Source organism: Castor canadensis, chromosome 1 (assembly GCF_047511655.1).
Source record: "Castor canadensis chromosome 1, mCasCan1.hap1v2, whole genome shotgun sequence".
Taxonomy (NCBI): Eukaryota; Metazoa; Chordata; class Mammalia; order Rodentia; family Castoridae; genus Castor; species Castor canadensis.
Window position 1 is genome coordinate 41,472,493 of NC_133386.1, and position 23,323 is coordinate 41,495,815.

At 37.6% G+C, this 23,323-nt stretch overlaps 1 long non-coding RNA gene across 6 annotated transcripts in view; it reads left to right on the plus strand.

The window, feature by feature from the left end:
* The first annotated feature begins 418 nt into the window (after positions 1-418).
* LOC141423965 (uncharacterized) overlaps positions 419-23,323 on the plus strand; it is a 76,304-nt gene continuing 53,399 nt past the window's right edge. For 3 of the 6 annotated variants that reach the window (XR_012448725.1, XR_012448722.1, XR_012448726.1), the window contains exons 1-3: positions 419-2,018; positions 2,126-2,290; positions 2,596-2,697. This is a non-coding gene — a long non-coding RNA (uncharacterized lncRNA). Of the gene's footprint in view, positions 2,019-2,125; positions 2,291-2,595; positions 2,698-15,425; positions 22,563-23,323 lie in introns of those variants that run through there. The other 3 variants (XR_012448723.1, XR_012448724.1, XR_012448727.1) reach the window with 3 other exon arrangements.

Below are 23,323 nucleotides of genomic sequence, written 5' to 3' on the forward strand. Positions count from 1 at the left end.
CCATAAAAGCTGGGTGTGGTGACTTATGCCATCATCCCAGCTACATAGGAAGCATAAATAGAAGGATCACAATCTAGGAAAGCTAGAGCATAAATTCAATACCCTGTTCAAAAATAACTAAAGCAGAGGGGCTGTAAGTGTGATCCAAGTGCTAGAGCACCTGCCCAACAAATGGAAGGCCCTTAATTCAAATCCCAGCACTGCCAAAATAAATTTAAAAAGCAAAAATATTTTAAATGCTGTGTTTTTAACTTTTCTCTAACAGCCTTTGCATTTTTTGAGCCACTTCAAAAGAAGTACAAAGTTAGCAGAATTATCTACGAAGCTCTTTGGCCAGCTGCTGCTGGAATTAAAGATGTCAAAATGCTATCTTTTTTTTAAAGCTCTTTAAATGTCTTCCACTCAGCTGAAAATGAAAAGGAAATAGAGAATCTTCTGAAACCTTCACAGTATTTTCCTAAGTTTAAAACTCAAGGAACGGTAATAACAGATATTTGGTACTTGTTAAATCCAAACATTGCAGTTTTTCTTTTTAGTTTTTATAGTATCAGTTAAATAGTTCAATGAATATCTTTAATTTTTCTATCAGCTGGAAATGAGAAAAAGAAACACATTCCATATGAAACACATTTTGGAAGAGAAGTATACAGAAATATTTCCCTTAATAGTATCTATTTCATACAGAGAATACTCTTAAGACAAGCGAAGCAAGATGTTATTTAGGGGGAGTACAGAGGACACCAAGGATGACAGGCATGATAATAATCTCTCTGGTTTATTTCACAATGCTGTCCTTTACTAAAACAAAGTTTGCCTTGATTTGGGGTTTCTCATCTTGTCTTCCTCTTCCTGGCTTGGCTTTAGCTTTTAAACTAAAAATAAAAATAAATGAAAGCAGAGAACAATTTTTACTAGCAAGTGTCTTACAAGAAATAACTACAGTCTCATAAAGGTTTATCTTTTTTGATTTATTGCAAATTGGGATATAATAAAAACATAAGGCAAAGTGTAACATCATGTTCCATAATCTCAATACAGTTCTTTTTTACCTAGTCTCATGAATAAGACTTACAAGTTTTTAAAGATGCTTATGCTAAAATTTAAAATATCTTAACACTGCCAGTGTCTGCTAGGACTTGCTTTATAAGCTCTGCAGAGCGACAGAGACTACAAAAAACTTAGTCTCTCTGACTATAATCCTTAATTTCATTAACTTTTAATGTTTCCAGATTAGATAATATGTGACTGAATGCTCAATTTTTCAGTAAATACCATTTCAACAAACATCAGATTTCAAGACAAGCTCACTGAAATTTGAAGTACAATGTTCTATATCAGATAAAAGATCATATATAAAGTTTTGATTTAAAAAATCTGTAATACTTTAACTTTGAATGCATTTTATAGTCTGATTTAAATACACATTGGGTAGTGAATATCAAGTTTTGGAAACAGGATGGTCAATTTTTATTTTTCCCACTAAACTTGTGCTCTGCAAACACTAAGTGAGCTACCATGACTAAGGGAAACTTATAATCACTTTATATGTAATATTAGAAATCTCAATGTGCCAAACTATGTTTGGTAATTTTCTGAAAGGACTGTGAAGTATCTACAAAAATCTATGCAAATAGACTAATTCTAAAATTGAAAAAAATCTCACTTATATACTAGGGACAAGTTGAACAGTCTATGAAATTTGTTAAGTGTTTCGAAACTTGCAATTTCCTGGCTAAAAACACAGTATGCCACTTGAGTCCATTCCTTCCAACTGAGTCACTAACTCAGGGGCAGAGCATGGTGTTTAAATGCCAACGGAGACAGCTCTCTGACTATAATCCTTATTTTCTTGATACGTCTCATGTTTTGGATATTTGCACTTTTGTGAAATGTAAACCATACATATTGATCAACATCTTGGAGCTCCTTATATACAGAGACTGTGTCCAGTTCATCCTCATATGACTCTACGAACAGCAGGAGCTAATCCAGTGTTTGTTGAATTGAACTCATCTGAGGTAGGCTTTCTTTTCTCCTTATAATTATACTCTATGACTTCTACTCTGTTTTCTTTGGTTTGTTCTCCATTAGACAACCCTTTATTGATTTTCATACTACTTTACAGGAATAGGAAAGCACAGTAATGACCTACTTTACTCTGATCCTGAAATGAGTAAACTAACATTTTGGAAAGCTGTCGGAAGAGTAGGAAACAGAAGGAACAGACTGCCAGGGATCTTTCTGTCCACTGGAGTGTTTGGGGACTGTGGATGAGAGTACAAATTTAGAAGTAAGATGAACTTCTTTCCAAGTACCTCCATTTCCTAGGAGATAAGACAATTTTTCACTGAGCTTTGGCCTGTCATCTGTAAAATGGGAAGAATAAGGTTTACCCTCAGGAATGTTGGGAAGATAAAATAAGATGTTACGTATAAAACACCCAGGATAATGCCAAGTACACAAATGGTAGCTATTAAAATTTGAACCAAAAAGATTATGGGATTATAAAATAAGAGATTTCTTTTTAGGTCACATTCTTAGTTTAGGAATGACTTACTCTGCCAAAAGAAGTTTAAAATGCCCCTTTCTCTTCAGGGATATGTGAACGAGGCTGATCCCATCTAGAGAATTCATCTGTCAAGCAGGAGGTATCTGCGTGCTCCACTATTACACAGAGCAACTTCCTGCCCCTCCCAGGTGAGCTATGTTAAATATGTTTCTGATAAATATGTTCAAAGAAGCTGCATCCCTTAGAAGTTAGCCAGCAAAGATAACGTTCTTAGAAATCCTGCGATACAATGAAAAATCCAACCATAAAAGCTTAATACTAAAAATAAAACAATACAAATCAACAAAAATTTGCAAAGGCTAGACAGACAAAAATTCACAAGTCAAGTACAAATTAAGGAAGTCTCAAAATACAATTCAATGTGAAAAACATCCCCCTTCAAGGATGTGGCACTTAGTGCCACTCCCAATCAGAACTGTGGACTATTCTTAATGATTTGCTTCCAAAGAACAGATTGTGAAATGAGGGAGGGGTGCAAGGGAAGAAACTTCAGAGTGGAGAAAACTGGCCAGCACTACTTTGCCCAGGTGAGGAGGAGTAATATCAGCAGCAACATCATGTCTCCAGTCTCACCTGAAGAAAACACCAGACAAATCTGAATTGAGGAACACCCTACAAAATAGCTGATCAGTGTTCCCTAACACCATTAAGATCATAGTAAACAAGGGAAGACAGAGACACTGTCACAGACCAGAAAACACAAAGGTGACATACAACTAAATATAAACCCTAAATGAAATTTATGAGTAGAAAAAAAACTTGTGAAATCTGAATAAAGTCTGGGGTTTAATTAGTAGTAATGTACCAATGTTGGTTTCTTAGTATGACAAGGTTCTGGAGCAGCATAAGATGGTAAAAATAGAAGAAACCAGCTGGGCATGATGGTGCACACCTGTTGATCCCAGAACTTGGGAGGCTGAGGCAGGATGATCACGAGTTCTAGGCTAGCCTGGGATAGACCCTGTCTCAAAAAAAAATAAACAAAAAGTAGATGAAACTGAGAGAGGACTGTTATCTTTAAACTTTCTATAAACCTAAAACTATTCGAAAACTAACTTTTTTGAGTGTGTATGGTACTGGCGTTTGAATTCAGGGTCTCATACTTGTGACCCAGGAGGAGCCAAAGTTTTATTTAAGTCTGAAGGCAGTGGAAAAAAAAAATGCTCCAGCTCTAAGTTCATTAGCCCAGAGGATTCTCTCCTATTGAGGGGAAGAGAAGAGTCAGATTTTTATTCTATTGAGACATTCTACTAATTGGATGGGGCCTACCCACATCAGGGAGGGCAATCTGCTTCACTCAGGCTATTGATTTAAATGTTAACCCTTTCCCAAAATACCCTCCCAGAAATACTCAAAATAATGTTTGACCAAATATCTGGACACCTTGTGGTCTGTTAAACTGATACGTACAAGCTATCACATCCACCAACATACCCCATAGACAATGATGAGATAAGCATTCCCATCCAAACTGGTTCAAAGTCATTGGTCCCTAGCAATTCTAAAACTTAACTAGGAACATGTTTCCATTTCCTTTATTAGGGGTCATAGGGTTGAAAGAATTTTTCTCCACAATTCCTGATTAGCTTCTAGGCTCTTGGCTCTGCCCTCTGAGTCATATTTCCCTTTCCATAAGAAGTGGTCCATGTTTGCAGTTGAGTAATCTTTTCCATCTTCTCTTGCCCTTGTTAGCTCAAGAATTCCAAAAGGCTGTCTTAATTCTGCATTGTCTTCGTCTCTTTTAGTTCAATCTGGTACAATTTCTTTTAAAACTCGATGGGCTTTATTCTTATAAACCTACTTTCCCTTCTGTTTTTTTAAATAAAAGTCATTCAACATACATTTTCAAGATATTACCCATATATCTTGGGCTCACTGGGCCAAAGATAGAAATTATGAGTCTTCAGTATAATACAAGCCATGTGTATAGATGAGACTGCCTGTAGTGATAGAATATGTAGGAATTAGAAGTGTTTGTGACCAAACCTTCACACACACCAAACATAATCAAACAAAAGAACTAAAAAAATAATTAAAAGGTAAAGAGAAATGGGTCACTCATATTAATAATGAATATGGTAGACCAAGAGTTGATTTTATTAATACATAAAGTGCTCTTATGAATAATTTTTAACAACACCTCAGAAGAAAAAATTGTTATACACTGACTGTGTCCCTCCAAAATTCATATATTGTTATTCTAACCCCCAATGTGATTGTTTTAGGAAGTGACATATTTGGGAAATGATTAGGTCATGAGGATGGAGCCCTCATAAATAGGATTTGTGACCTCAAAAAAAGAACTCCAGAAATCGCTCTCATGCTCTTTCTGCCATTTGAAGAGACAGTGAGAAATCAAAGACCTGTAACCTGAAAATAAGTCATCGTCAGAACCCAATCATGCAGTCACTTTGATCTTGCACTTTTAGCTTCTAGGACTATAAGAAATAAATGTGTATTGTTTATAAGCCAGCCAATTTATACTTTGTTATAGCAGCTGAATTCACTTATGTCCCATATTAAGGTATAATGATCTGCCAACAAAAAAGGAATTATCTTGTTTTAACCAATTTCCATTGAAAATGACTCCTTTGAAGTATAAACTCAAAGCCAGAAAGAGTGAGTTTAGGTAGATACTCCCATATTCTATTGGGGCTATATTTAATACTATAGGGAAATTTTCTACAACGTGAACAATAAACGTTTAGTAAGTTTATCTGCTTGGTAATTCCATTCCTAGAGAATAAGTTTAGAAAGGTAGCTAAGTACTTACATGTAACACTGTTCACTGAAGCACCATTTTTGTACAAGAATGCTAACCAAAGCATAATTTTTAGTAAAGAAAATCATAAACATTTGACATTTCCAACAACAGAGAACCCATTAAGTAAATTGTGAGCATGCATAGAATTAAGAATTTTAAAACTAATAACTGCTTTGCTTTAACTAAATAGAAACAACATCATAATAATGGAAAACAGGTAAACATGATTCCTATTTAGCTTAAAATATACACATATTAAGGTTTACAAGAAATAAATCAAAATATTATCACCATTTATTTCTGTATGATGCAATTATGGTGATTTCTGTTTTCTTTTTTATTCTACTTAGTTTTTATTCATTTTCCCACAATAAGCATGTATTACTTTAATAAACAGAAAACAATCAAAACAATAAAGATGAGATTAAAAGATGTGGTAATAAAAGGCTTTTGTTTGAGCAATTGCACAAGAAAAGACCAAGTACTTAGCAAGAAAACCTCTAAGGAAAAGTGGACATCTCAGCACAGATGGTAGAATGAAAATGCAGCATGGGAAGTACAGAAAAAAGATATTCAGACGGAATCAAAACAGAGACAATTCCCACAGGTGGGTGGTTTTCTGAAACTTTGGCACAGAAATCATTTATCCATACTAGATCTTGCCCAGAAGCATTAAAACTAAAACAATTGGAGACAAAGATGGTGGTCAGGGTAGGAAGGATGGGTAAGGGCAGCCTGGAGTCCTGCTGCCCACCACCCTTTATCCACATTTGCCATGTTTCCCAACCTTAGGGGTCACCTGAGCTAAGGTTAAAACCCACACTATAATCTTCATGATTTATTGGATATAAAATGTAAGAAAATGTATACAGTTATTATGGTAATTCATTAAGTCTTCACAAATTCATTCATCTACTGTATTTAATCTTTTTAAAAATACCATTCTATGTATTAGCAGTATATAGGTGCTGGGCCTGGAAAGATGCTACCTTATCTTTAGAGCTATCCAAAATAAGAAAAACAAACAAATTTGAATGACTCTAAAAAGGTATGAGGCATTGAGAGAGCAGAGTCAGTTTTGGCCTGATCACCTCTGGATGTGCTGAACACAAGGTAGGAAAGAATTCTCCCCATGCCTTTGCCACAGTGAGCTTGGACAGGGATGTGTAGTGATAGCTACAACAAGAGTAGCTGTGTGAACCTGAAAACTCTGTATCAAAGATATCAGCAGGGCCCTGGAGACCTATCCAAAGGTTTCCTATAGGTTTTAATTATTGAATAGCTGACCTTTTTTCACTAGGGTACCAATGGCTATAGTAAAAGTAAATGTGGAAATCTCTTCTAACTGTCTGAGAATCAATAGCACAAAAGCATATTCTAGAATTATGTTGCTGAATATGTAGCTATCAGCCATATATGGTCATTAAAATGTGGCTACTCCAAATTTAGATGTACTATAAGTATACACTTCACACCAGATTTCAAAGACAATATAGAAAATATATCAACAACTTTTTCTTACTGATTTCATGTTTAAACGATAGATTTCACATATTTACATTAAATAAAAACATATTGCTAAAATATTTTCTACTACATCTCTTACTTTTTATGTGGATACTGTAAAATTTGAAATTACATGTGTGGTTTACATTTAGAGTTAGCATTAAATCTCTACTGAGCGGGGAGGGAGCTAAAGGGTAAGGGAGAGTATTCGGAGGGATTGAACAGACCAAAGTAAAGCACACTTACAGAGGGCATACATTGAGACGCCCCTCTGAATGTCAACTTAAATATTAATAATGAAAATCAGGACTGAAAATTAGGTAGAGTGTGTGTGAGGGGGTACTAGGGGAAGGGGGAGGGTGAAGGAAGGAGATTAAGGTGATGGTATATGGTTGATGAACTTCAAATACCTATATGAAACAGAGCTAAATAACCTCTTGCAATTGCTTTAAGTGGGGTGGGGAGAGACAATAGGGGCAATGTAAACAATGTATAATATAAGTCTAATCAGAATTGTCATTACGAGTTCCCCCTGTATAATGAATATTTCCTAATAAAAAATTTAAAATTTTATTTAAAAAATTTCTACTGAGCAGTACTGTTATAGAACAAACAAAATTGGAACTGTTATTCTCAGTCCCTCAGGTCTTATTTGACATATTTTTGTTGGGAGAGGGGAGGATTATTTGTTCTATGGATAAAAAGAAAAAACAGCCCCAACTTCTTGTGTTCTTAATGTAGTAATTGGAGTTCAAATTTCTTTGTGGAAACAGGAAATGCCAGCTAAGTTCCATAATAAATGAGGGAGATGTGGACCAATCCAGAATGAACCTTCATTCTGTTAGGGACTGTGTTGAGTTCTTTGATCGACCTGATTCTGTTTTGTCACTAACATGGAAAGGAAAAAATTACATAAACAAGTTTCAAAAAAGGAATATGTGTGTTAACTATCAAGATGAGCTTAGGAATGCTCTGAATAATGAGAGTTGATCTCCACTTCTATCCAGGGGGATGTCCCCTTTTTTTCATGTGTATGAAGAATACTTTTCTCTGAAATTGAACATTTATCTTCCAAAGCCCATGAATTCTAACATGATGTTAAGTTATATATTTCCCTGAGAGCATCTTCACTCATTATTTACATTATTTTGAGAGTCTGAGTAACATAGTAAAGATCCTAAGATGTAATTTACACTACCCAGTCCCATACTTTCAGGGGTGTTAGCATTTTCATTTGTTTATTTAGCAGATATTTACTGAGCACTTCCTATATGCAAGACTCTCTGGCAAGCATTAGAGATGCAATGGTAATAAAAAACTAGAACAAGATCGCTATTGTCCTAGAAGTTATCATCCACCGTAGGAGGTGGACATTTATCAAATAATCACATGTGAAAGTTCTAAGAACCAGAGAGGAAGGAAAATTCAAAGCTCAACTGGAAGGATTAATTGTATATAAAGGAGGTCTAGCTCCTCTGAATGGAACAAAAGGAATAAAGCCCTGAATTCAATTAGGTACAAAAGAAGCCAATGTGTTTGATATAAAGTATGTGAGAAGAGACTGAATCTGGTTGGGATGTTTAATACGTTATCTTATAACTCTCTTATTATCATATAACTCATTATGACTAGATACAGGCATGGCTAGTTACTCAAAGTAAGATTTAATTTCAGATAATGGACCCGGACTTGGGAATAGTCTCATCCATTAGGGATGAGTTGCAGCATGGAAAGTGGCAGGTTCAGCTGATAACAGAAGAGGAGATACTTGTCAGCACAGACAAGGCTTGTTGTCATCATGTAGGAAATTCATGATTTACAAAGACTGGGCTTCTGCACAGGCAGAGATTTCAGCAGTCCAAACAGCAGAATACTATTGCAAAGAATATATATAGGTCAAGGCAGAATTCTGGTGGCATGCAGAATGTGAAATAGGGAGAGAAGAGTTGGATGATGAGACTTAAGATAAAGCCTGTTTAGAAGCATTGTTTCAGGAGTATTCTTTGACTTAGAGAACATTGTGGATGCTCAGTGGCCAGGACTGGCCCTACTCTGGGTTAGATTAGCATGATTACACTATAGCACCATGGGCAACTTCATTCTGCTAGGGAATGGTGCTTACTCCCAAGTTCCCTAGTGTGGAACAGGAATTGGGGTCAGAGAGTCTGAAGTTATTTTTCCTTTTTCCTTTAAGTCAGTATATTCACCAAGTGATTTTTATATGCTTTGAGAAATGACTCCTTAGCATTAAATATTCCTCTAGGTAGACATAGTTTGTTTGGGAAACTGGGTGAGAGGCTCAGCTGGAAATGGATACTTTATAAAGATTTTGATGCATACCTATTCCTATAAAGTAAAATTTCTCTAGGGACTTAGTCTACATTTTAGTTGCTTTTGCACAGCTATGATAAAAATACCTGGAATAGACAATTTAAGGAAAGAAAGATTTATTTTGGCTCATAATTTCAGAGGGTTTTATCCTTAGTTGATTGGCCCTAGGCACTTGGGCAAAACACCATAATGTCAGAAGCTTGTGGAAGAGCAGTTTCTTCACCTTATGGAACAGGAAGCAGAGATGAAGAGAACACAGCAAGGGGCCAGGGCAAGATTTAGTCATCAAGGACATGACTCCAGTGATCTACTTCTTCCAACTAGGCCCCACCTTCTACCTTTCATCACCTCCCAATAATGCCATCATATAACAAATCAATCAAGGGACTGATTTATTCATTAGGTCAGAGCCCCTGTGACCTAATTGTCCTGGAAATTCCATTACAGACACACTCAGAGGTGTGTTTACTAATCTAGGCATTTCTTAATCCAGTCATGCTTGCAATTATGATTAAGTGTCATGCTTAGCTTGATGATACATGCCTGTAATCCCAGCAACTTGGGGGTTAGAGATCAGGAGGATCAAGCTTTGAGGCCAACTCTGGCAAAAAGTTACCAACACCCTATCTCAAACAACAAACCAGGTGTGGTGGTGCACATCTGTGATTCCAGCTACTGGGAAGCATATGTAGGAGGATTGTGATCTTAGGCCAATCCTGGTCAAAATCACAAGACCCTATCCAAAAAATAACTAAAGCAAAATGGGCAGGAGGCATGGCTCAAATGACACAGTGCCTGCCTAGCAAGTGTAAAGCCCTGAGTTCAAATTCTAGTTCTGAGAAAAAATTAACTATCACAAGTCCCTTTTGAAATCAAAAACATTTACGTTTCCAAGATATAATGGTCAAAGTAAATATTCCCATTTCAAAAGAGAGGAATGGCAGCATAGAAAGGAGGAATAGAGCAATGCAAGACCAAAACCCAGCACAGCAAACATTAAGTCCTATTGCACCTAGTGTTGTGATGTGAGCTCCAAAGGGCTTTGGCACTGCTGAGCCTGTGGACTTGCCATTTGCAGCCTACACGCTTTCTCCGTTGGATCAGCTCCACTCACTGCGGCAGCTTTCCTCAGCAGCATCCCCCACACCCAGCATCTGCAGAAGTCTGTGGTCTCCACCACACCTTAGGCTTCAGTCTCACAGCTTCAGGCAACATGCTCTCAGTGGCTACCTGCAAAGACTCCAACCCTGCCACACACTGCCTGGCTTCCTAGGTCATGCTTTGAGATCTGGACAGAAGCTTGCCTGCATAACCTATATCATGTGGATGATGCTGAGGTCTGCTGCCAGCTTGAGCAGGAGCTGGGCCCCCCTGCAACATGGCTGCTGCAGCAGACTCTGACTTCCTCAGTGGCAGACCATGGTAAAATGAATCCTGGGGAAACAAACTCCCAGGTGGCCCTGTCAGAGCAGTCCACCTGAGATGTGCTCTTTTCTCAAGGGAAAAACTTTCAAATGAGTTTATTCACCTTCCCTGGTGGGGTTTGTCCAGTTCCTGAATGTCTTTAAGTCATATTTTTCTAATTATTATTCTAATTATCCTATTATTCTATTCTAATGCAATATCTTGACTTCAGTGGCACTAATGTCTTTATCAACCACACCATCCTTGACTGAAACTTTGAACATGTTCAGTTTTTGGTCAAACAGCACATTTTTTCAAATATTTCTACACTGCTTTTTGTTCTCAATTCTCACTGTCAACCTGGTAAAAGCACCCAGCAATATCAATGCCACTGCCTGAATGCTGTGCTATCTTGAAGTTTCCTCTGCCAAATTATTAATGATCTTTAAATACAGCCTTAATCATTGTCTTAGGACATGGACAAAATGTAAGCAAATTCTTTACCAGAATATAATACAAATGGCCACTAATCCAATTCCCAGCAGATTCCTTGTTCCCCTCTGAAATCTCATAAATGTGACCTTCACCATCTGCATTCCTGTTGCCATTCAGATCTTCTGAACTTCCCATTAAGCTCTTACAGACTTTTAGGGATACTGTAGCCCATAGCCCAAATTCCTCCCACAGATAGTTCCAAAGGTTTAAGAACCACATAGTCAGGTTTACGCATACTAACAACCCCACTTCTGTGGTACCAATTTCCTCTACTAGTTAGACTTTGTGTTGTGGGGACCAAAATACTTGCAAGAACAACTTAAAGGAGGAAAGATTTATTTTGGCTTATGGTTTCAGAGGATTTCTGTCCATAGTTGTTTGGTCCTGTCCACTTGGGCAGAACATCATGGTGGCTGAAGCATGTGGAAGATGAGCTTCTTCACCTCAGGGCAGAGAGGAAACAGAGAGACAAAGGGACAAAGGGGCCAAGGCAAGATATCGGCCCAAGGACATGCCCCAATGGCATGCTTCCTACCTTTCACCACCTCCCACTAAGACCATCATATTATGACCCATAGGGGATTAATCCATTTTAGTAGGGCAGAACTTTTATGTGCTAATTGTCTCTGGAAAAGCCATCACAGACACACCTAGAGGTGTGCTTTATTAATCTCCTAGGCATTTCTCAATCCAATCAAGTTGACAATCAAGATTAACCATCAGAGGGGGAGAATGATTAGTAAGCATAAGACCTTAGAAACTTGGAAAGGCAATGTCAGAGGCTCTTGGGAAAAATAGAAGATACAAGTTTATAATAAGAAGGAGGCTGTAATTTAAATAAATGTGGAAAGAGAATCACGATTTAGACAGAGGTTGCCAAGAATGTTCGATTCTTAACCATTATTTTACATATAAAAGTTTTCCAAAGACTTGTTCATTAGAGTGAAGGTTATTAGGTGACTAGAGATACTGCAAGGTACCTGAGAATGGAGATTTGTCCTGCTGCCACATCCTAGTTTCAAATCTCTATGTCTCTTTCCACCCACCATCCAAAAGCAAAGAATGCTAGTCTTTTGTCATGAGCCTCTTAACAGAAGGATGGAAGTCAGAGGGAAGAGGAAAGAGGATGTGAGGGAGAAGGGCATACTCACTGGGTTTCTAGCTACTATCAGCTTAATGCTTTAGCATCTTATATACATACTCCAGACATCTCTTATTCTGGACAACCTGATGATATGCCTGAGTCATCTTACCTTGGGCTCATCTTCCCTGTACCCCCTCTACAGGAGGAATATTCCTGCATCCCCAGGGCCACTCCTTTCAAATATTAGTCAATCAGTTTAGAGTCTATATTCCTAACACCTGCTTTATCAGATTCACACTCTTGGCTACTATACATGTGTTCCTGATATCACAAATGGCTGGCTAAGGGTCCTTTTACCCTATTCAGATGGAAATTACAAATAGGCAAGGAACAGCTCTCTTGGTGTTGGCAAGCCTGAGCTCTTGAGGGTCGGAGGCTTATGGACTGAGTTTACAAATCCAGAGGCTTACAGTTTTCCCTGAGAACTAGAGGTTTTTGGCTCCAGGATTTAAAATCCAGACACTTATAGCTCAAGGTACTCAGGTCAAAGCAAGCTCTGGACTTTCAAAGCCACGGACTTATGGCTCTACTTACTGAGAACTGGAGGAGATTTAACTCTAGCTGCTCAGCTCAGAGGCTTACTGCTCTGAGCCCTGTGTTCCAGCAGGCCAGCACCAGAAGCTAGTGTTACAGTTCCTGAGCTTAGGATGTTAGACCCTCAGCTGTTACCCCATGGTGGCTTTCAGGAACTCTCCCAGCAACTGGGGCTTTCATCTCTTGCTGTCAGCTCTTCATAGCCTCAGCTCCAACCTGTATGAAACTCTATCTACAGCTGCCTTCTTGCTGCTGCTGTATGGGGCTGGGGTTTAAAGCCTCAGGAGTTCCTTTGGTTTTGTGCAACCAGCTCAGTCCATTCTACCTGTGATTAAAAAAAAAAATAGGCAATAAAAGATCACTTTGGAGAATCCTTTATTAGGTTCTAATGATGCATCACAAAGGGGTAGTATACAGGAAAACAGTGTCCTGAAATATCCTAACAAGACTAAGAAATAGCCTGCTTCCATAACTAGAAACGAGATGTTGCACATTTATGTTCACTAATCACAGCCTTCACGTACATGACTTCCAGTTCCACTAATCACAAGCCTTATATATGTGCCAATCATAGGCCTCACTTATGAACCAATCATTAGCTTCACATTGCATCAATCACAGGTCTTTGCTGAGTCATTCGGTAGGTGCTGCCCATCCTGTTATGAGTGAGAATAGCTGCAAGGTGAGCAGGGTTATCTAGAATTTACTGAGGCTTTTTTAAACCTGGAGTGAAGTCTTCCAAAGCTGGTACAATTTGCCTGGAGTATGACTAGAGCATGGCCTCCTAAAGTAGGGTTCATGGCTTCAGTAGCAGCTGTGCTTCAGTGGGCCTTGCAGCTAGAATGGAGTTTCTTCAGAGTAATCATGGTGTATTTGAAAGAGCTGGACTTCCCTCATGGCATCAAAGAAGGGGTTGCTTGATTTGTAGCTCCCCACTCAAGGTAGCCAGGCACAAGGAAAGGATCTGACACCTGTCAATCACGTGGTAGATTAACTCATTCCTAACATCTTAGTTTATTTAGTTTATTTAAAGGAAAACAAAAACTAAAGAGTGCTTATAATAAAGACTTATTATGGAATTAACATTCTCACCAGTACTTAGTAAAGCTTAAACCCTAGCCAAATACCCTTAAATCAGGTCCCTATAATCTGTCTCACCAATCATTCCAGGGCTAGATACCAGACAACTATGGAGAACCCCTATATCCCATAAACTGTTAAAATTATTTAAACTTATTCTTCTTACCATGCTTTCACTTATTATTTCCCACAAGAGCCATGATAAAGGCTCATGCCCACAGTTTCCTCCTCTCTTTCTCTCTTCTGGTGACCAGGGCAGATGCTTACCCATGTATCCCCATGTCATGACATGTCATTCTTCTCTTGAAAGCTGAAAGTATAATTATCTTTTCAATTGTCAGTCATTTTTTGAGTCTTTGGCCTTAACATACATAAATAATAATAATTTTTAAAAATACTTTCAAAATGAAGAGCACAAGCTAGGTATAGTGGTATACCACAATAATCCCAGCACTTGGGGAGCTGAGGCAGAAGGATCACAAGTTAGAGGACAGCCTGGGCTGCATAGCATAACCCTGTCTCAAAACAACAAAAAATCAGGGTTGGGAGAAAGGAAGGAAGAGACGACAAGGAGGATGGGTATTGGTTGATAGAAAATCTGCATGTTTTGTCTTCTCTGCTCCACCCAAAAAGAGCAAAAATGGTTGTATCCTTTTAAAGTCCAGTCAGGTCATAACTAATGTGGAGATGACTAGTTGGACAAATGAAGAGGGAAGAGGAGAGGAAAAATAACAATAAATGGCAATTGCTGGCAGGTTTAGCAACACCAGCTTGGGAGAGTTGCAGGAACAATCGAGGTTGGGTTATGAGGATATGTTGAGGAATCTCTATTAAGAGAACTGCCAATGGACAGTGGGGAGGTGCCAAAGAAGAAGCACTTGTCACTTTTTGCACTTTTGACCCTGCTCATAAACCTCCTCACAGAATACAGGGAAAGCCATAAAGTGAACTTTCCCAATTGTTAGTGAGTAATCAACACTCAACCTGAAAGTTGCCTCATTTGAACACCGGTCTGTGCCCCAGGCTTCTCCCAGACTCTTCAGCTATTACCTGACTGTGAAGAATAATTTCTTTTCAGTTGGCCGTGTGGGCCTTCCTTCTCCCAGCTGGAGATGTTTGGACATAAAAGAAGTCATGAACACCCAAACCAAGTAATATAGTGTCTTCAACAGGCCTCTCAGTTTTGTGCTGGAATGCCCAAACCAAATAATAAATAAATAAATAAACAGTTGAAATCACAGTAGTGTGTGGTTTCTGAGGAAAACCGCATGTGCTACAGTTCATTAGCCTATTGTGGTGCTTATCACATTAATTATTATCCTATTTCCCAACGGGCAGGAAAATATTTCAATATTTAAATAGTGTGGCAACACTGATGAGTATCCCCTGAATTTGAGTATTGGCCTATTCTCTTCGAGAGAAACAGACTCAGCACTCCAAAGAAAAATAGGCTTGCATAAATCCAACCAAATTTCTATCCACTGCTTTTTAAGTAAAAGAGTCATACATACATACATATGCACACAAGCAGATATATGCCCAGTGACTATTTTAAATGTTTCCAGTGTTTCTGAACATAAAAATCTTTTCCTTTTCAGAAATTTGCATTTTAGCAGTCCCAAGTGATGAAGGTTCTCCTTGCCAACAGGAATGGTCTCCTTGCAGTATGAAAGGCTCTTTGTTACTGGGCTCCTTTTCCATTCAGAGTGTTTCAGAATACCAAAGAGAGTCCATGCTCTATTACAAACAAACAACAACAAAAAAAAGAAAACCCCACAAATGGTGTTTCAGAAAACCAGTAGAAGCTTAAAAAGAGAGGAGAATTTTAAAACTCAGTGTTTATAGTTTTATGGATAAAAGACCTTGGATGTTCTTATATAATAAAGCATTAGGACTTTATCATATGGATTGAGAAAAGACCTTTGAGAGTTTTGTACAGGAAAAGGATATGATCACATTTACAATTTAGAAAGATCATTTGAAGATGTGGATTCAAGGCAAGGATGATTCCAAGTAGGGTGACCTCATAACTCTTACTAAACTGGAACATTTTGAGAGAGTGAAAAGGGAGTGCTATAATCATCCCACTCGGAAAAGAGGCATAAACAAGGACTGTTCCTGAATAACTAGGATTGTGAACACCATAATTTGAGGACATGTGTGTGTACAAGGCTCCATTTGACACGTTTCAGAGTGATTTAACTTGGAGGCAAAGAAGCCTAGAAGAAAGCAATAATAGTGTGGGTGAAAAGTACAAATGAATTTAAAAGACAGAGGTTGAAACCAGAAAGCTTGGATTTACTGGTCACAAAGAATAAAGAAGAGGACAAGTCTTCTGCCACCAGCCCTGACAGTTTAAAGCTTAGAAGATGAAAAAAAATAAAATGAAAATCAGTGACTTTTCTGGACCCATCAGAAAACTGAAGTCACAAGGCAAGCCACTACTCCCAAATCTAACAAGACAGAAAAATCCAGAGAGTCACAGGCAACATATATTAACCTGGAGAGGGAACCTGTGGAACCATAAACTAGTAACACATTTCAATGGAACTTCTGATTAATTGCTGAAGGCTGAGTGTGACCTAGCATGAGAATGAGAAACTCCACAGGGACACAGCTTTATGAGAACCACCGACACGTTCATGAGTTTTGCCTCCAGAACCCACCAGGTTCTTTTGGGAAAAGCCAAGAAAATCCCTATGTGGCTCTGGCAGGGGGAAGGAAACAGCTATAGAGTGGTCTCCATAAAAAAGGACTACTTCTTACAGGGGAAAAGACTTTAACAGACCCTGACCCATCTGTAGAAAGAGCATTTCCTCAACTCCTATCTCTTCTAGCTTTCTTGTCTTATATATGGAAAGGAAAAAGGTAATAAAAATAAGTGTGAAGCTAGCATCCCTATAATTCAGGACTGTTGGAAGACTGAGATTTACTCATAAGATTATAGAATACTTCCTGTACCCACATTTTACCACTGTACCAACAAGGCTCCAGTGGATTCCAGTTTAAAGAGATCCAAGATTCAAGCTCTACCTAAAAAAAGGAAGATCAAGGTCAATGAGAGAGACAAAATCAAGGATACTAGAGTAACTTGAATACTCTGGCATTTATAACTATAGTAGACATTAAACATGGTCTAATCCAACTCCCAGTAGATTGTCATAACACCACAAATTAAAAAACTATTAACTTCAAAGCTTATTATCCCATACATCACAGTATTCAGCAAAAAAAAATTGTAATACATGATAAGAGGCAAGAAAAAATATTCTCAAGAGACAAAGCAAGCATCAGAACCATATCCACCTACAATCTCAGATAGTCAGAAGGCAGAGATCAAGAGGGTCACAGTTTGAAGATAGCCTAGAAAAAAGTTAGCAAAATTCCATTTTAACAAATAAGCTGGACGTGGTTATTCATGTCTATAATCCCAGGTATGTAGGAGGTATAGGTAGAAACATGGAGGTCTGGAACTAGCCTAGCCAAAAAGCTCAAGACCCTATTTGATAAATAACTAAAGCAAAAAAATAGCTAGAGGGGTTATTTAATTAGTAGAGCACTTGGTCTAATAAGCATGCAGTACTGAATTAAAACCCCAGTATAGGAAAAAACAAAACAAACAAACAACAAAAACAAACAGATCCAGATATGACACAGTTTTAGAATTGACTAGAAATTTAAAATAACTATAGATAACCTATTAAGAGTTATAATAGAAAAAGTAGATAACACATTAAAAATAACTTGATAATGCAAGCAAGGAGACAAAATCTAAGGAAGAAACCAAAAAGAAATTTTAGAAATTAGTAATACTGTAACAGAAATGAAGAATGCCTTTGATGGACTCATGTGCTAGATACTGTTGAGGAAAGACTTGTGAGTTTAAAGGTTAAAGTCAATAGAAATTTCCCAAACTGGAGTAGGAAGAAATTAAATTAAAAAATAAACAGAAACCAGAGCATTAAGGAACAATGTGCTGCTGTCAAAAGATGTAACATATGTATAATTCAAACTAGAGGGGAGAAAAGAAAGAATAGAGAGAAGAAAATGGCCAAGAATCCCCAAAATTAATCACAGAAACCAAGCCACAAATCCATGAAACTCAGAGAACACTAAGTAGAATAGACATAAAAAAATTATACTTAAGAATATCATGTCCAGAGAACAGGAAACAAAACACAAAAAGAAGGATCTTGAAATAGAGGGGAATAAATTGCTAAGGGTAATTCTTCAGCATCTGGCATCAGTGACACCCATGGGATAGGGTAAATAGGCTAGAAAATCTTCCATCCTGAATTCAGGCTAACATTCTTTCTTACTTCTTCATAATTCTCTCCTCAGCCTCTGCCAGTACTCAGGTACCTGCATCAATGTTCTATACACCACCATTCACTCATTTTTCTCCCTTCCCTCCCATTATCCAACTTCAGTCCTGTTCCATACCACTTTTGCTTTAAATAACCTTTCTACCAGCTGACATTTTTTCCAATGTCACTGACTTTTTTTTTACTTTTTTAGGTACTTAAATATTTTAAAATAATAACATAATGAGGTTTCCTTACCAAAAAAAAAAAGAACCTATGAAAGTGGAAAACAGCATAAGAAAAGAAAGAACAAAAATGAAAGCTGTATTAGAAAACAAAATTATCCAGAATCTTATAACCCAGAATTAACTGAGGCTAAAAAGTGATGCAGTTTTCAGTGTTTTTCTCTATCTGGACATAGTCATTCCTTGCTCTAACACACTCTGCTCTATTTGCTTATAATACTTTTTTCTCATTTTTATGTTTATTCCAGAACAGTAGCTAGCATGATGATATAAACCCAAAAGAGCTAGAATCTTGGCACATAATGCAGGTCGCCTCTATGGCCCTGTGTGTACAAGAATAACCCAGCAATAGTGCATAGGCACTGTCACCAAACAGTGAAGGCTCAGTCCTTAGCATCAGCACTGTATACCAGGGAGTAGCAATGGCAGATAGTTCATTCTCTGTTTCTCTGTACTAAATTCCTAGATTCGTGGATTTTATTTTTTGGAAGCAGGAGCATCTTCAAGACATATAACATTTTGTTTTATTTTTCTAAAAAGAATAGGGGAATAAGTGTTGGATTAGAGGATATTATAATTTGGATTTTGAACATCTCCCATTGGCCTCTGAGTTAAATACTTGATCCCACCCTGTGATGCTATTGGAAAGTGGTGGAACTATTAGGAGGTGGGGCCTAGTGAAGTGAAGTTAGGTCCTTAGGGGATGTGGTCCCTTCTCTTCCTTTTACTCTTTGCTTCCTGGCCACTCTAAGGTAAACTGACCTCTTCTATATGCTACTTCCATGATGTACTGTGACATCACAGATTCAAAGCAACAGGACCAAGTGAACATGGACTGAAACTATGAGCTGGAATAGAACTTGTCCTTTATTGATGCTGATTTTCTTGGGTATTTTATCACAGTGAAGAAGAGCTGACTAAGACAGGGGAGGTGGGGGTGGGGATGGCCATAAGACAAGTATATTTATATCCTGAACTTTGAAACAAGTCACACTAGTTCTTGGTCCATGCATGTTTTTTACAGACAGAAACTGTTTGTATCTGTAGGATGTATTTCTAAAAGCCAAATGATTTACTCATCAAAACCTAAGCCAAGTACAACACTGTCTTGTTCTACCTTTAAAAACAAAACAGATTTTTCACTACTTCCTAATGCAAGCACTAGCTAATAAAGTAATGAAAACTGGGAAACTTCTTGCTCTTCAAATGCTTGATAACATCATTCATCCAGACTAAAATTGTTGTGATTTTTTTTTTGCCATTACAAAAAACAAGACAAAACATATAGCCCTTCCTTAAACAGACTCACCAAATAGCACTTCAATTAAGAACAAAGCAAGATTTATAGCAAACAAGTCATGATATACAATATTGCTCAATTAATTCCAGCAGATGCAATTATAAAAGATCTCTTTCATGATGCTGATGACATATATTTAAAGGTATTTACCTGCCTTGCAAATGGGCAATTTTCTATTCAAAGACTATAAAAAATGAAAAAAAAAATTTTTTTAAACCTTGTAACTGTCAATGTAGAAGGGAAAAAAACTCCCAGATGTTAGAACTCTTCAATGGAGCCTATTGTTTTGATTTTAATTGAATTTTCGCCACTCTATTGACTTTTTTGTAAGCTGTCACAATATAACTCATTTCACCCCTGAGGCAATCACAGTAAAAAGGATACTTCTTTGTCATGAAAAAGTTCCACACAGCTAAAACTTTTATGGTGTACCCAGTTGTACATTTTTAAAAATGTTCTTGATTATCTAGGATTTTATACAAGAAAAGTATCTACTGTGATTACTCAGAGAACAAAAAACCTCTCCATGTTCCTTCTAAATAGTAACATTGTACAAGATAAAAAGAAGAAAACATGTATTTTATTTTGAAGTAAGTCTCAAAAGAGCTAGCCTGGTGGGATTACCAGAGAATCCAATTGGGCTGAGAGCTGCTTGGGCTGGACCTACCACCCTGCAAGGGAGGGGAAGGAAGAACAGCAGCCCTTTCAGGATATGGTGGGGCAATGCTGTGAGCCTGAGAGGCTGCATTCAGCTTTTTGGCAGAGACAAAGGCCGGGGCCAGACCCTAGCTCTTCAGCGGATGCAGAATGAATAAGGCAAATGCTGGTATTCAAGAGCTGATGTTCAACTGAGACTCAGAATTGCCCTTTTTGGTTTTCAGGGGTAGAGAGTTCTACAAATGTTTGAGAGAATATACGTATTGTTGATGTGAGCTGAATGTGGCTGGATCCTTCTTTGCTCATCTGCTCTCCAATCTCTATTCCCTCTAAATAGAAGGAGGAAAAGGCAGTTAAAGAGAGAAAAAAACAAGTTTCCTCTCCCACCTTTAAAATTTGGGTTGTACAAGGAGTCAAAACTGAGCTTGAACATCAGAAGTATTGAGACTACAGAAAAATCTGAGATGAAAGGAACAGGTGGTAGGCATGCTACTGGTTTTGTTCAGTGTTCCCCAACAACAACACCTTGTTCAAATCCCTGCTTGTGGCTGCCTCTGCTGTGAGACACTCCCAGATTACTCACTCAAGGTGATCTAAATTCACAGCTCTGACACCTGATAATGCTCGTTTGGCACAAATACTCATGGCCTTGAATTATCATTTGGATATGTTGGATTTGAAGTGACTTCGAAACATTCTAGTTGAGAATTCCTGCAGAAAATTGAAAGCATGAGTTTGTAATTCAGAAGGATTCATTGTATCAATATAGAGATTATAAAGTGGAAATCTTTAGAAAAGAGGCTGTAACTGAAAGCAGAAGAAAGAATAGGAGTGCATAAGTAAAGGAATGTAAAGTGGGGAAAGAAGAGAGTTTGAAGGAAATTCTGAAGAACACAATTACCTAAGAGGTACAAAGTTGAGAAATTAGTGATCAAATTTGAAGTGTCAGAAAGATAGGAAGAATGGTTGCCTTCTATGTGTTTTTAATTTCCCCAAATACAAAAGGATTGTGTTGGTGATTTCTGTATTTTCTAACAAATACTTATCATAATTCCATGCATATAATATGCCCTAAATATTTATTTATTGAACAAGATATAAGGGAAAATCTACATAAATATTACTCTTATTTTTTTTTCTATTTTTTTTAGCATCAATAACACCAGTACCATTCCATGGAGACCATTATGCTAACCAAATAAGACAAACTTAGACAAACATGTTTTCTCTCATGTACAGAATATAGATTTTAAAAAAGAGAGACATGAAAGTACAAGGGAGACTACTTGGAAATAGGAAGAGGGCAGCAGAAAGGGATTGAGGAAAATATGATCAAAGTACAATATATACCTACATGAAAATGTCATAATGAAACCCATCATTTTGTACAATAAAAAATAGCACCAGTACCACTCCTATTTCACCTTTCTATCTCACCTCTCAGAAGACAGTGACAACTGTGGCCCTGTCAATGGAGGACTCTTACCTCTAGAGGGAGCTCAAAGAAAGGAGTACTGAGTAAAGGTCAAGATTAAGACTTTATTGGGTCATGGGTCATGGATTGAGTTTTTGTTCAATTAGGAAGGAATAAGAAGGTCCTGCTTCAAAATGGCAGACTCTTTATCTCTTTTGAAATCACACCTTTTCTAAATTTCACATGACAGTAAGCAGTTCAAAGCTTGACTCCTACTTGGAAAAACTGTCCTAACAAGGAAACAAACAAAACATGACAGTAGGATTTATGGATTAAAAATAATGGCTGAACATACGATTTTTGGTCATATGTTTGGCTGACCTCACTCAGAATGATGTTCTCTAGTTCCATCCATTTACTTGCAAATGATAAGATTTCATTCTTCCTCATATGTGGACTTTCGATCTAGGGCAAATGCAGCAATGTGGTTGGACTTGGATCACATGATAAGGGGACAGCACATTTGGGTGATATAGAAATAGGTGGAAAACCCAAAGCATGAAAGTGTTTGATGTCCCCACTCCAGAGGAGCTAATACAGAAACCTTAAAGCAACAAAGGTTATCATGAGAAGAGGATCAGTAACCAGGGTAAAGATCAGTTAGCGATGAATCAACATGGGTCATAACATGTGTACACGAGAGCAATGCTAGGAATATTTCTGTATAGCTATCCTGAACTCAACTAGCAAAAACACTTTGTCTCTTTTCTTTAACAAAACTAGTGATAAAGACAGAACAGGATCTGCCTGGAACTGAGGGGTGAAGGGGGAGAGGGCTGGGGAGAGGGGCAGGGGGGAGAAATGACCCAAACAGTGTATGCACATGTGAATAAAAGAATAATTTAAAAAAATGGCTGAAGGACAATAAATAGTCACTGACATGTTTGGCTCAAGGTATGTGACTGTGTGGGTATGTGTGTGTGTGTGTGTGTGTGTGTGTGTGTGTGTGTTGTATGTACTCTCAAGAACTTCCATTCTGTAATATCTGCCCTACTTTATAGGTTTTTCTTAACTTTTTGATCCATATAGATAGTTGAGCTTGCAAATATCATTTCAATTTGTAGAAGTACATTTTTACAAGTTCTCCAAACCTTCATGTCAAGATTTAGGTTCTCATTGTCTCATAAATTCCTTGTCAGTTAAACAACACAAAGAGTAGCCTGAGGACTGTATGCATGGACTACAGGAGTCAACAGTCTGTCCTGATTCTAGCTTTTAGGTTCATTCATGTCACTTATTGTGTCTACCTCCCCAGAGTTGAAATCAGGAAATGTTCCTCTTAAAGGGAACAAGTGTTAATCCTTTCCAACTGTGTATCAATATTGTATGATTATCATTAAAAAATTTAGTAGAAAAGACAAGGTCTGAAAACAATGCATTTAGTACTAGATTTTAGTCAAACCTTGTTTTACTTATATTTGAAAAGAAAATGAAGTGTACTGAAGTGAAAGTCCTTTTCCATAGTTGTATGGTCACATCCAAGGCAGAGGACTTCACATCCTGATACAAATGACTA